Source organism: Salvelinus sp. IW2-2015, unplaced genomic scaffold (assembly GCF_002910315.2).
Source record: "Salvelinus sp. IW2-2015 unplaced genomic scaffold, ASM291031v2 Un_scaffold1350, whole genome shotgun sequence".
NCBI classification, from domain to species: domain Eukaryota; kingdom Metazoa; phylum Chordata; class Actinopteri; order Salmoniformes; family Salmonidae; genus Salvelinus; species Salvelinus sp. IW2-2015.
This window is the reverse complement of record NW_019942854.1, coordinates 251466-261951: the sequence shown is the minus strand read 5'-3', so window position 1 is coordinate 261951 and position 10486 is coordinate 251466. Positions and strand designations below refer to the sequence as shown.

Genomic DNA, 10486 nt, shown 5'->3' with positions numbered 1-10486 from the left:
ATATTACATTGGATAAAAGGAGACAACAGAGCTAACAAAAATGATATGTATACACACGATTTGAGAAACAATGGGACAGTAATCTGCTTTGAAAGTCGATCAATCGGTAAACACTTTAATGAGAAAACCGTTCTTTCAATGTTTTGCTACTCCTATTGAGAGCCACTTCTTTGTCTACACCCCATTCAAGCATTGTTCAAAACCTCTCTAAGCCTGTAAGCCCCGAGCCACTCTTTAAGGTTGATCAAGCGTTCTGTACAACTTGCCAGACGTACTTCCAGACATCTAAGAGAGAGAGAAGCAGTCATAGAGCGAGAGCATAGGCGAGTAATGTTCAATCCTAGTGGTTTGGCGTTTCAGCAGCGCACCACTGGACGCCTCTGGCATAAGTAGGGCTGTTCCAAAGCTCTGACCTCACAACGCAGTCATCACCACAGCTAAACTGGCTAACATTGGCTAGCACTCCAGACACATAAGAGCAGAACACCTCACTACTGACCATTATCTTGTTGATCCGATACTTCAATGACACTGTGCATGAATAAAATTCTTGGATTTTTAGGAAACTAAAATGCATATTGAATAGTCGATGAATTGGTCATTCAATACTATTACCTGTCCAACAACTTTTTTGAATATGGTGTCTATGAAATCAGTTTGGAATGTTGGCTGTGTGGTAAGGGGTCTGTAGGTGATATCATATGGAAATGTACACGTCATGTGTAGTTGAATGTAATTGTACAATAAATGGTTCCAGTGTGGCGTCAGTGGTAGGACATGGTGCTTGCACGCAAGGGTTGTGGGTTCAATTCCATGGACGGACGCAGTAACTAAACACTTAGGAACATGTATGCACTCACTACTTGTAAGTTGCTCTGGATATGAGCTGTCTGCAAAAATGTGATAATTGGATATACTTTTTGTAGCAAAAGGAAAACGTCTACCTGATGATACTGTTTGTGGTGTAAAATGGTCTGTTTATTTGTGGTTTTGCAAGTCTCCTCACCAGAATGATCAATAGAAAATTGTCCTGCTTAAAGGCTCAGTGCAGTCAACAAGGAGATCTTTCTTGTGTTTTATAGTATATTTCCACACTGAGGTTGGAAATAATACTGTGAAAATGATTAATGCACTTTTAGTGTAAGAGCTGTTTGAAAAGACTGTCTGAAATTTCAGCCTTTTTGCCTGACTTGGTGCGTCAACAGGGGTAAATTAGTTATAGACCAATAGAATATTCCAACCTCTCTGCTCAATTACACAATTCTACTGAGAAATTTCGCTTTGCTAAAGCCATTTTATATTATTTTTTACCGTTGTAATTAAAATAATCTCAGTACTGTACTTATTAGTTACCCAGAAAGATTTGATTGAGTAAAATGGCTGCATTGGACCTTTAACAAGATAAAGGCACTGTTATGGATTGTCTGTCTGCACTTGTAAAAACATGAAAGACATTCATTGTGAATATAAGGAGAAACTAGGTATGAAAGAAGAGAGATAAGATAATAGAGTCAGTAAATAATACATCTGACTCTTGACATTAAACACAGTTTGCCATAAATTAAAACTACGCTAAAACAATTGTAATTACACACCGGAGAGAAAGAGCGCTCAGCCATGTAAGGGTTAACTCTGTTCCAGGAGATAAATCACATGGCAGTATGTGGTGGGGAAGAAGCATTGTAACGTCACTTTGCTGAAATGAATCGACTGTGAACGCATTTTAGCGTGCAACGCTCTTCAAACTAAACAAATCTCTACTGTAGTCTTTGTCTCCTTTGACACCACAAACAGATCCACGACATATGCAGGTAGTACATAGGACAGGTGCCATCTTGTTTACGTTTTCTCCTGTTGTACTGCAGTAGACTTATGTAACTTGTGGTCATTGGTAAAATATTAGAGCGACTTTTAACTTTTTCTAAACACAGGGCGGACGAAACACGAATTTTTCACAAATCTTCTAGTGTATACTCAACTCCCATATTTAGTTGTGTCCATGCAGGTGCGATTGTGCAGCGAAAAAGCTCTATTGAATAGCTATTAAACATTTTGAAGCCCACATTATCTGTTATATGACAGCTTGAAATATTAATGATCTATAGCCCAAATGTCTTGAAAATATAATTGATAACCTAGGAAATAAGTAGTGGTGTTACAATATTGTTTGTAAAAAAATACTATAATGTATTGCTAAACAAACAATGTAATAGCTTCAATTTATTTGATGTGACATCATGGACTGTCAGTCCCTTTATCCATACAGTTGCTGCACTTCTCCAGCCCCACCCCTTACTTTACAGCAAACCAAATAGTTACCACTGTAAATATCACAGTGAGACCTTTATGGTGCTGTAGGCTACGTAATGATGTCACACTTAAAGTAACACCATGTTTAAGATTGTTAGTCTATCCAATAAAACCTGACTCTAAAATTTAATTATCAAGGACTATACCTGATATTGTTTCACCTTGTTCTGTCTAGATATGACCACTCCAGCAGTCTCCTGTCTGAAGAACATTCCTGTGCCTGTCTTCTGGAGTGTTCACTGAGCCAGTCTCTATCCATTGTGACACAACCATGCAAGGCCTTGTATCAGTGGATCTGGATACCAGATACCTTGTGCCGTGTCGCAATGTGTCAAGAGATTTCTACAGGAGGCCTGAGCTTCGCATCAATACTTCATTTCTGAGATGGCTGCTTCAGTTCAGACAGACAGTAAAGCTACCACAGCCCACACCAATGCCTGACATAATGTAGAAGTGTCCTGTGACATCTGCACTGGATAAACTCAAGCCCTGAAGTCCTGTCTGGTGTGCAGACCTCTTACTGTGAACTCACTGGAGCCATCAGAGAGTCCCAGCCTTAAAGACACAAGCTGATCAACCCTGTGGAGAACTGGAAGACAACGGATGTGTAGAAGAGCATGACAGACTACTAGTAGCTTGTGTGGCTGGACTTGTGCAATTCCTGCACTGAGGAAGACCCACAAGACTCATGACACTGTCCGCTAGAGGAAGAAGTGTGGAGAGAGGAAGCGCTTCAGCTGGGGAAGGACTGAGGAAAGTTCAGCAATGACCGAGGAGAGACTGCAGAAGTTTCAGCGAGATCAATCCCTCAGTAGATCTAGCAGACGAAGAAGCAGAGAGAGAGAATTTCAGACAGTGTAGCAGGTCTTCGATGATCTGGTGCGCTCGCATGAGAGAACCTAGCTGATAGGCTGAGCTCATTGAGGTGATTGAGGAGAAGCAGAAAGCAGCAGAGAGGCAGGCTGAAGGGCTCATTAAAGAGCTGGAGCAGGAAATCACTGAGCTACAGAGGAGAAGCACTGAGCTGGAGCAGCTCTCACACACTGAGGACCACCTCCACCTCCTACAGCGCTTCCCATCCCTCTGCACCCCTCCACCCACCAAAGTCTGGTCAGAGATCAGTGTTTACAGTGATCTGTGTGTGGGGACTGTGAGGAGAGCTGTGTCTCATGTGGAGGAGACCATTGTGAGTGAAGTGAAGAAGTTGTGTGATGCTGAGTTGAAGAGGATTCAGCAGTATGCAGTGGATGTGACTCTGGACCCTGATACAGCACATCCCTACATCATCATGTCTGAAGATGGGAAACAAGTGAGACATGGAAACACAAAACAACATCTCCCAGACAAGCCAGTTAGGTTTTCCACCTGTCTCTGCATCTTGGGAAAGGAGGGCTTCTCCTCAGATAGATTCTACTATGAGGTGACGGTCAAGGGGACGACTGACTGGGATTTAGGAGTGACCAGAGAGTCTATCACCAGGAAAGGGCCTATCACACTGAGCCCTATGAAAGGATACTGAACTGTCTGGCTGAGAAAAGGAAATGAGTACAAGGCTCTAGCTGGCCCTGGTATCCTGCTTCACCTGAGAGAGAATCCCCAGAAGGTGGGGGTAATAGTGGATTATGAGGAGGGTCAGGTCTCATTTTATGATGTGGAGGCCAGGTCTCATATCTACTCTTTCACTGGCTGCACCTTCACTGGGAAACTCTATCCATACTTTAGCCCCCATGTTAATGATGGTGGTAAAAACTCTACCCCTCTGATCATCTCTCCTGTCAATCACAAATAATGACTTTTAACCTGAAAATCTACAAAAATATGTACATTTAATCTGTTGTCCTACATCAGAGAGAACATTTCACTGTAATATTCCTACTGACTTGGTTGTTGTTTGTTATCATCAGCATCATGTCAGTCTGTTAGACATGATGAGTAGCCTACAGTATGCAGCAGCATTGTAAGATATTAAAACATCTCTCCAGGCTCATAACAAGGTATGATTCATATCTGAGAGTTACATTTCTGTGGAAGTTCTGATCGTGAGATAATATAAGCAATWTGTTTGTTTTYTAGCTCATGTATTGTCTGCACTGTATATCTCTGATCCWCCTATAATAAACTGGGATGTGCATGGAGTCACATTCAGGATTTTMTGAAAATTAAATCCTGTTGAATATTGACAATTTGCTTTATTTCTAGTAGTCCTGCTGTCCCAGATGTTTACAATAGTGAYGGCTATGACATCAGTTTGGAATAGTGGAGGTCAGTTGAGGTGTCTGATGTTGATATCATATGGAAATGGTCTGTTTACRGTGTTTTGCTGTCTCATCACTGCAATTATCAAAGATACATTTTCATGCTTTACAAATAGTCACCTGTTATGGCACCTTGTCTGTCTTTCTGTCTGCACATTCATTGTGAATAGAGTAAGATAATAAGTGAATGAAGAGGAATGAAAGAGAGACAGAAATATGACTAGGACAATTGTGGTGTTGAACATTAAACCCATGCTATGCATCAATTCAACTCTAAACAGATGTAAATACGCACCAAAGAGAGAAAGAGTCTAGCTATGTAAAGGGGTAAAGGCCAATTCTGCCACTTTTCAACATCCTATTCATCATATCAAGCACCAAACCAGTGTCTACATACTATTTATGTAAAACGGTACGTTCTAATGATCTGTGGTTAAGATTTGAAGAAAGTTCCTAACAAAATGCTCCTCTGTGACATCACAGGTAGGATAACACGTTTTTAAAAACTGATTTTTCAAAACACTGCAAAGAGTCTAGCCAGAGGTAAGGTTGTATGTCTGCTTCCACGTCACTGCGATAATAGTGTTTGAAAATCACCGTTAAAAAATGTTTAACTTTGATGTCACCGTGTAAACTTTAACCCAACTCAGTGTCCGACCTCACTAATGCTACTTGTGGCTGATGGAAGAAAGTCCAGCAGCATGTTCCAACATCTAGTGGACCTTCCTAGAAAAGTGAGGCTGTTATAACTGCAGCAAAGGGGGACCAACTTCATATGAGCAGGTGTCACATTGGGTCATGTCGTCTACGTTCGACCACTGGTATATGTGCTGGGAAAATGCCAAATGAGGTTGAAACGTGTGGAGTTGTCCTTTAATGCTCATTAACAGAAGATTAAAGCACAATGGCAGTTTTTTTTTAGCTGATGGGCATCGAGTGATGAAGTGAGAAGGAATGGATACAGTAGTAAACAAAAAGGGACCAAAAGTAAACTGGTCGTGGAGTCTAAGTCCAAGCCTAGTTTTGATTGTTCTTTAGTCAGTGAGGGTTCTTGATTGATCGAGATACCTGGGAGATCGGTTTTGAAGTGAAAATAAAAGAAATTTGGGGGTTTTGTGTATCCAAGGAGCAGAAAGTGTGTGCTTTGCACCTGAAAAAGATATTGAATTGTAATGTGTTATATGTGTGTGGATCTGTGAAGCAGGGCACATATCAGGGGTTATCTCTGGAGTGGCGCTAGAGTGAGTCTAAAGGATGTACCTGGAAAAATAGGTGCAGGGGTTGGTGCACGCTGACTACTCCGTATGGTGGATGGAGTGGTTGGTGCGCTCTGACTACTCCGTATGGTGGATGGAGTGGTTGGTGCACGCTGACTACCCCGTATGGTGGATGGAGTGGTTGGTGCACGCTGACTACCCCGTATGGTGGATGGAGGGGTTGGTGCACGCCGACTGAACCGTATGGTGGATGGAGCGGTTGGTGCACGCCGACTGTCCCGTATGGTGGATGGAGTGGTTGGTGCATGCCGACTGATCCGTATGGTGGATGGAGTGAGGAAGCCCAGTGGTTGCCTGTTAAAAAGTTGGACTTTGTATTGTTTATTGCATTGGTTATAAACTGCACAGCGCAAACAAAGAAGAAATCAGACAAAATGGGCATCGTTGTGAGTGTGGCTGAAAGTTTGTTGGGACTCAGGGATTTTACAGCATTACAAGGAATCCTGTTGATGAATATTCCGTCCACACAGGCCCCTGAGTCTGTGTAGAGATGTGATTTGGATTATCAAATCACATGGGGTGGGTGGGGATTTTTTGTATATATATTGTTTTTGTATGATGTTTTGTTATTACATATATTTTTTTACAATGTATATTTTTCTATAGCTTACCACCCCTACAGTAGGTGGCAGCGGCATGCAACTTTAACCGCCGTAATACCATAGAAGAAGAAAATCAAGGAGGATGATTTTAATGTCATTTTGCTGGTGAAACAAATAAACATTCCTCAACAGTGAAACTAACATGGAAAGACATTTATCTTGCAGTCTTTCAAAATAAATATCTGCAGAAGTCTACGTCTGGTCTTGGGTCTCTTTTGACATCACAAACAGAAGCACCGATCCACAAAGAGTGAGTGTGGAGGACAGGTGGCACTTCATCATGTCTACAGTTTCTCCTGTTGTATCTGCAGTTCAAATTGTCATCCTTTGGTTAAACACTAGTACAATGCCTTAAGTATAAAATGTCTTTCTCACCAATATTTTAGTGGGACATCTCTCAACCTCTCTTTTTAACAATATCCATGAGAAGGTGGCAATTGTTGCAGATTATAAAGAGAGCAACAAAAGCAATAATCTGAGGGCCCACAATTGTGTTTACAGATGTTTGAACATTTTAAATGATCTATATCAGGGCTCTCCAACCTTGTTCCTGGAGCGCTACCCTCCTGTAGGTTTTCGTCTCATCCCCAGTTGTAACTAAAATCATTCAGTTTATCAACCAGCTAATTATTAGAATCAGTTGCTCTGGATTAGTGTTGGAGTGAAAACCTACATGACGGTAGCTCTCCAGGAACAGGGTTGGAGTGAAAACCTACAGGACGGTAGCTCTCCAGGAACAGGGTTGGAGTGAAAACCTACATGACGGTAGCTCTCCAGGAACAGGGTTGGAGAAAGAGAGAGATTCTCTCTTTCTCCCGCTCTCTCTCTGTCTTCTCGCTCTCTCTACACGTGTGTGATGTTTGTATATGTTTTGAATTGGTAACTGTCCGCTGTACTGTGTGGCTTGTGGAATTCCAGGCTGTGAGAGACAGACTGCCCACAGTCCTCTACACGGTGGTTGTGTGTGTTAGGAGGGGGTAAGTTATTGGAAATGGATGCCATTTGGAAGAGCACATTACACGTATATTCCATTCTCTCATCTTCACTCATCTCTACATATTTGGAACAGGTTGTGTCAGGCGGCTTGATACCTGTTTTCATCCTATCTAGCAGAAGTCTACAATACAGCTCATCACAGCTCCTTTCTTTTCCTGCCAAATAGATCCCATTGTGAAGCTTTAAATCTGTTCTCTGGGTGGCGCAGCAATCAGGTTAATTGTCCTCTTTATTTCCATTGACCCTTTTTCATAAAAACTGAAGACCTTATGATTCATAGTTTCATACACCGATTCCGTTTATTCTTGAAAGAATACAGTAATGTGAAGCTGTAGTGACTTAATGGGTAACAATATTAAAACGATAGATATGAATGATCAGGATACAGACAACAGCCATGTAAAGGGTTAACTCTAATCCAAGGAAAGTGAAAAGCCACACAGCAGTATCAGTTTGGGGAGGGGATTTCAACATGACTTTGCTGAAAGCGAAACTGAAGTAGAGCGACATACACGACTATGTTTATACAGGACAGGGCACAAACTTATAAATAGCTGAGTCTCCTAATCTGTGGCACCACAGAACAGAAGAACATTTATCCACAACACGCATTACAGGCTGAATATAAAGTCCTTATGGACAAGTTAAATATATCTTTACCATGTTTGTCTTCTATTTTTACTTTTATCTACAATATGTTAACTGTTCATCGGCTTAAAGACTTTTATCTATATTGTTCAGATCATCTATGATTAGTTAATGTTGTCTAAACTGAATTCTAGAAAATGTTTTATGGTTTCACCTTTGGTCTCTGTCTAGATATGGCACCTCCAGCAGTCCTCCTGTCTGAAGAGCAGTTCCTGTGCTCTGTCTGTCTGGATGTGTTCACTGAGCCTGTCTCTATTCCCCATGGTGGACACAACTACTGCAAGGCCTGTATCAAGTGGATACTGGGATACCAGTGCCTGTGCCAGTGTCCAATGTGTAAAAAAACATTTGATAAGGAGACCAGATCTGTTTGTCAATACTTTATTTTCTGAGATGGCTGCTCAGTTCAGACAGACAGTTGAAGTTAAAGCTACCAGCAGCCCACACCAATGCCCATGACATAATTCTAAATATCCTGTGACATCTGCACTGGTGGAATGAAGCTCAGGGCCCTGAAGTCTTCTGGTGTGTCTAGACTCTTACTGTGAGACTCACCTTGAGCCTCATCAGAGAGTCCCAGCTTGAAAGAGACACACGGCTGACAACCCTGTGGAGAACCTGGAGACAGGATGTGTAAGAAGCAGAAAGAGATTCCTTGGAGCTGTTCTGTAGGACTGACCAGACGTATGTTTGTGTCTTGCTGCTTAAAAAACATGACCACCATGACTCATGACACTGTCCCTCTAGATGAAGAGTACTGGAGAGAAGATGGCTCAACTGGGGAAAAGAGATGGCAGAGGTAGAACAGAAGAATGCACACACATTTAGGAAGGTTCAGGAGATAAACACTCAGTAGATCTCAGCCAGAGAGAAAGCAGAGAGAGAATATCAGACAGTGTACAGGTCTTCACTGATCTGGTGCGCTCCATTGAGAGAAGCCAGGCTGAGCTCATTGAGGTGATTGAGGAGAAGCAGAAAGCAGCAGAGAGGCAGGCTGAAGGGCTCATTAAAGAGCTGGAGCAGGAAATCACTGGAGCTACGAGGAGAAGCACTGACTGGAGCAGCTCTCACACACTGAGGACCAACTCCACCTCTCCAGAGCTTACCATCACTCTGCACCCTTCACAACCCAAGGACTGGTCAGAGATCCGTGTCCACAGTGATCTGTGTGTGGAGACTGGAGGGAGAGCTGTATCTCAGCTGGAGGAGACACTGAATAAGAGATGGAGAAGCTTCCTGAAGTCAGACTGAAGAGGATTCAGCAGTATGCCATAGCTGTGACTCTGGACCCTGATACAGCACATCCAAACTCATCTTTCTGAAGATGGGAAACAGGTGAGATATGAGATACGAACAGGATCTCCCAGACAAGCCAGTTAGGTTTTCCATCTGTCCCTGTAATCCTTGGGAAAGAGGGCTTCTCCTCAGGTAGATTCTACTATGAGTGACAGTCCAGGGGAAAACTGACTGTGATGTAGAGTGGCCAGAGAGTCTAATCATCAGGAAAAGGGTTGATCACACTAAGGCCTGAGGATGGATACTTGGACTGTGGCACTGAGGAGATGGAGTAAGTACCTAGCCTGTAACTCCCCCACTGTCCCCTCTCCCTGAAGAATCCCCAGAAGGTGGGGGTGTTTGTGGATTATGAGGAGGGTCAGGTCTCCTTTTATGATGTGGAGGCTGGGTCTCATATCTATCTTTCACTGGCTGCACCTTCACTGAGAACTTCTATCCATATCTTTACCCCCATGTTAATGATGGTGGTAAAAACTCTGCCCTCTGATCATCTCTCCTGTCAATCACATAATGACTTTTTAACCTGAAAATCTACAAAAAATATGTACATTTAATGTGTTTGTCCTTACATCAGAGAACATTTCACTGTAATATTAATACTGATGTTTGTTGTATTTGTTATAATCAGCATCATGTCAGTTCTGTTAGACATGAATGAGTAGCCTACAGTATGCAGACAGCATTGTAAGATATTAAAAACATCTCTCCAGGCTCATAACAGGTATGATTTCATATCTGAGAGTTACATTTCTGTGGAAGTTCTTGATCGTGAGATAATAATAAGCATATGTTTGTTTTTTAGCTCATGTATTGTCTGCACTGTATATCTTCTGTCCACCTATAATAAACTGGGATGTGCATGGAGTCACATTCAGGATTTTCTGAAAATTAAATCCTGTTGAATATTGACAATTTGCTTTATTTCTAGTAGTCCTGCTGTCCAGATGTTTACAATAGTGATGGTATTGACATCAGTTTGGAATAGTGGAGGTCAGTTTGAGGTGTCTGATGTTGATATCATATGGAAATGGTCTGTTTACAGTGTTTTGCTGTCTCATCACTGCAATTATCAAAGATACATTTTCATGCTTTACAAATAGTC

General features: G+C 42.0%; 3 pseudogenes; all 3 read left to right on the top strand.

Moving 5' to 3' along the window:
• The first annotated feature begins 1999 nt into the window (after positions 1–1999).
• Positions 2000–4493, top strand: LOC139024318 (zinc-binding protein A33-like; annotated as a pseudogene).
• A 4224-nt stretch (positions 4494–8717) lies between these two features.
• On the top strand, positions 8718–9576 carry LOC139024317 (zinc finger protein RFP-like; annotated as a pseudogene).
• Positions 9413–10486, top strand: part of LOC112070520 (zinc-binding protein A33-like) — a 6341-nt pseudogene continuing 5267 nt past the window's right edge.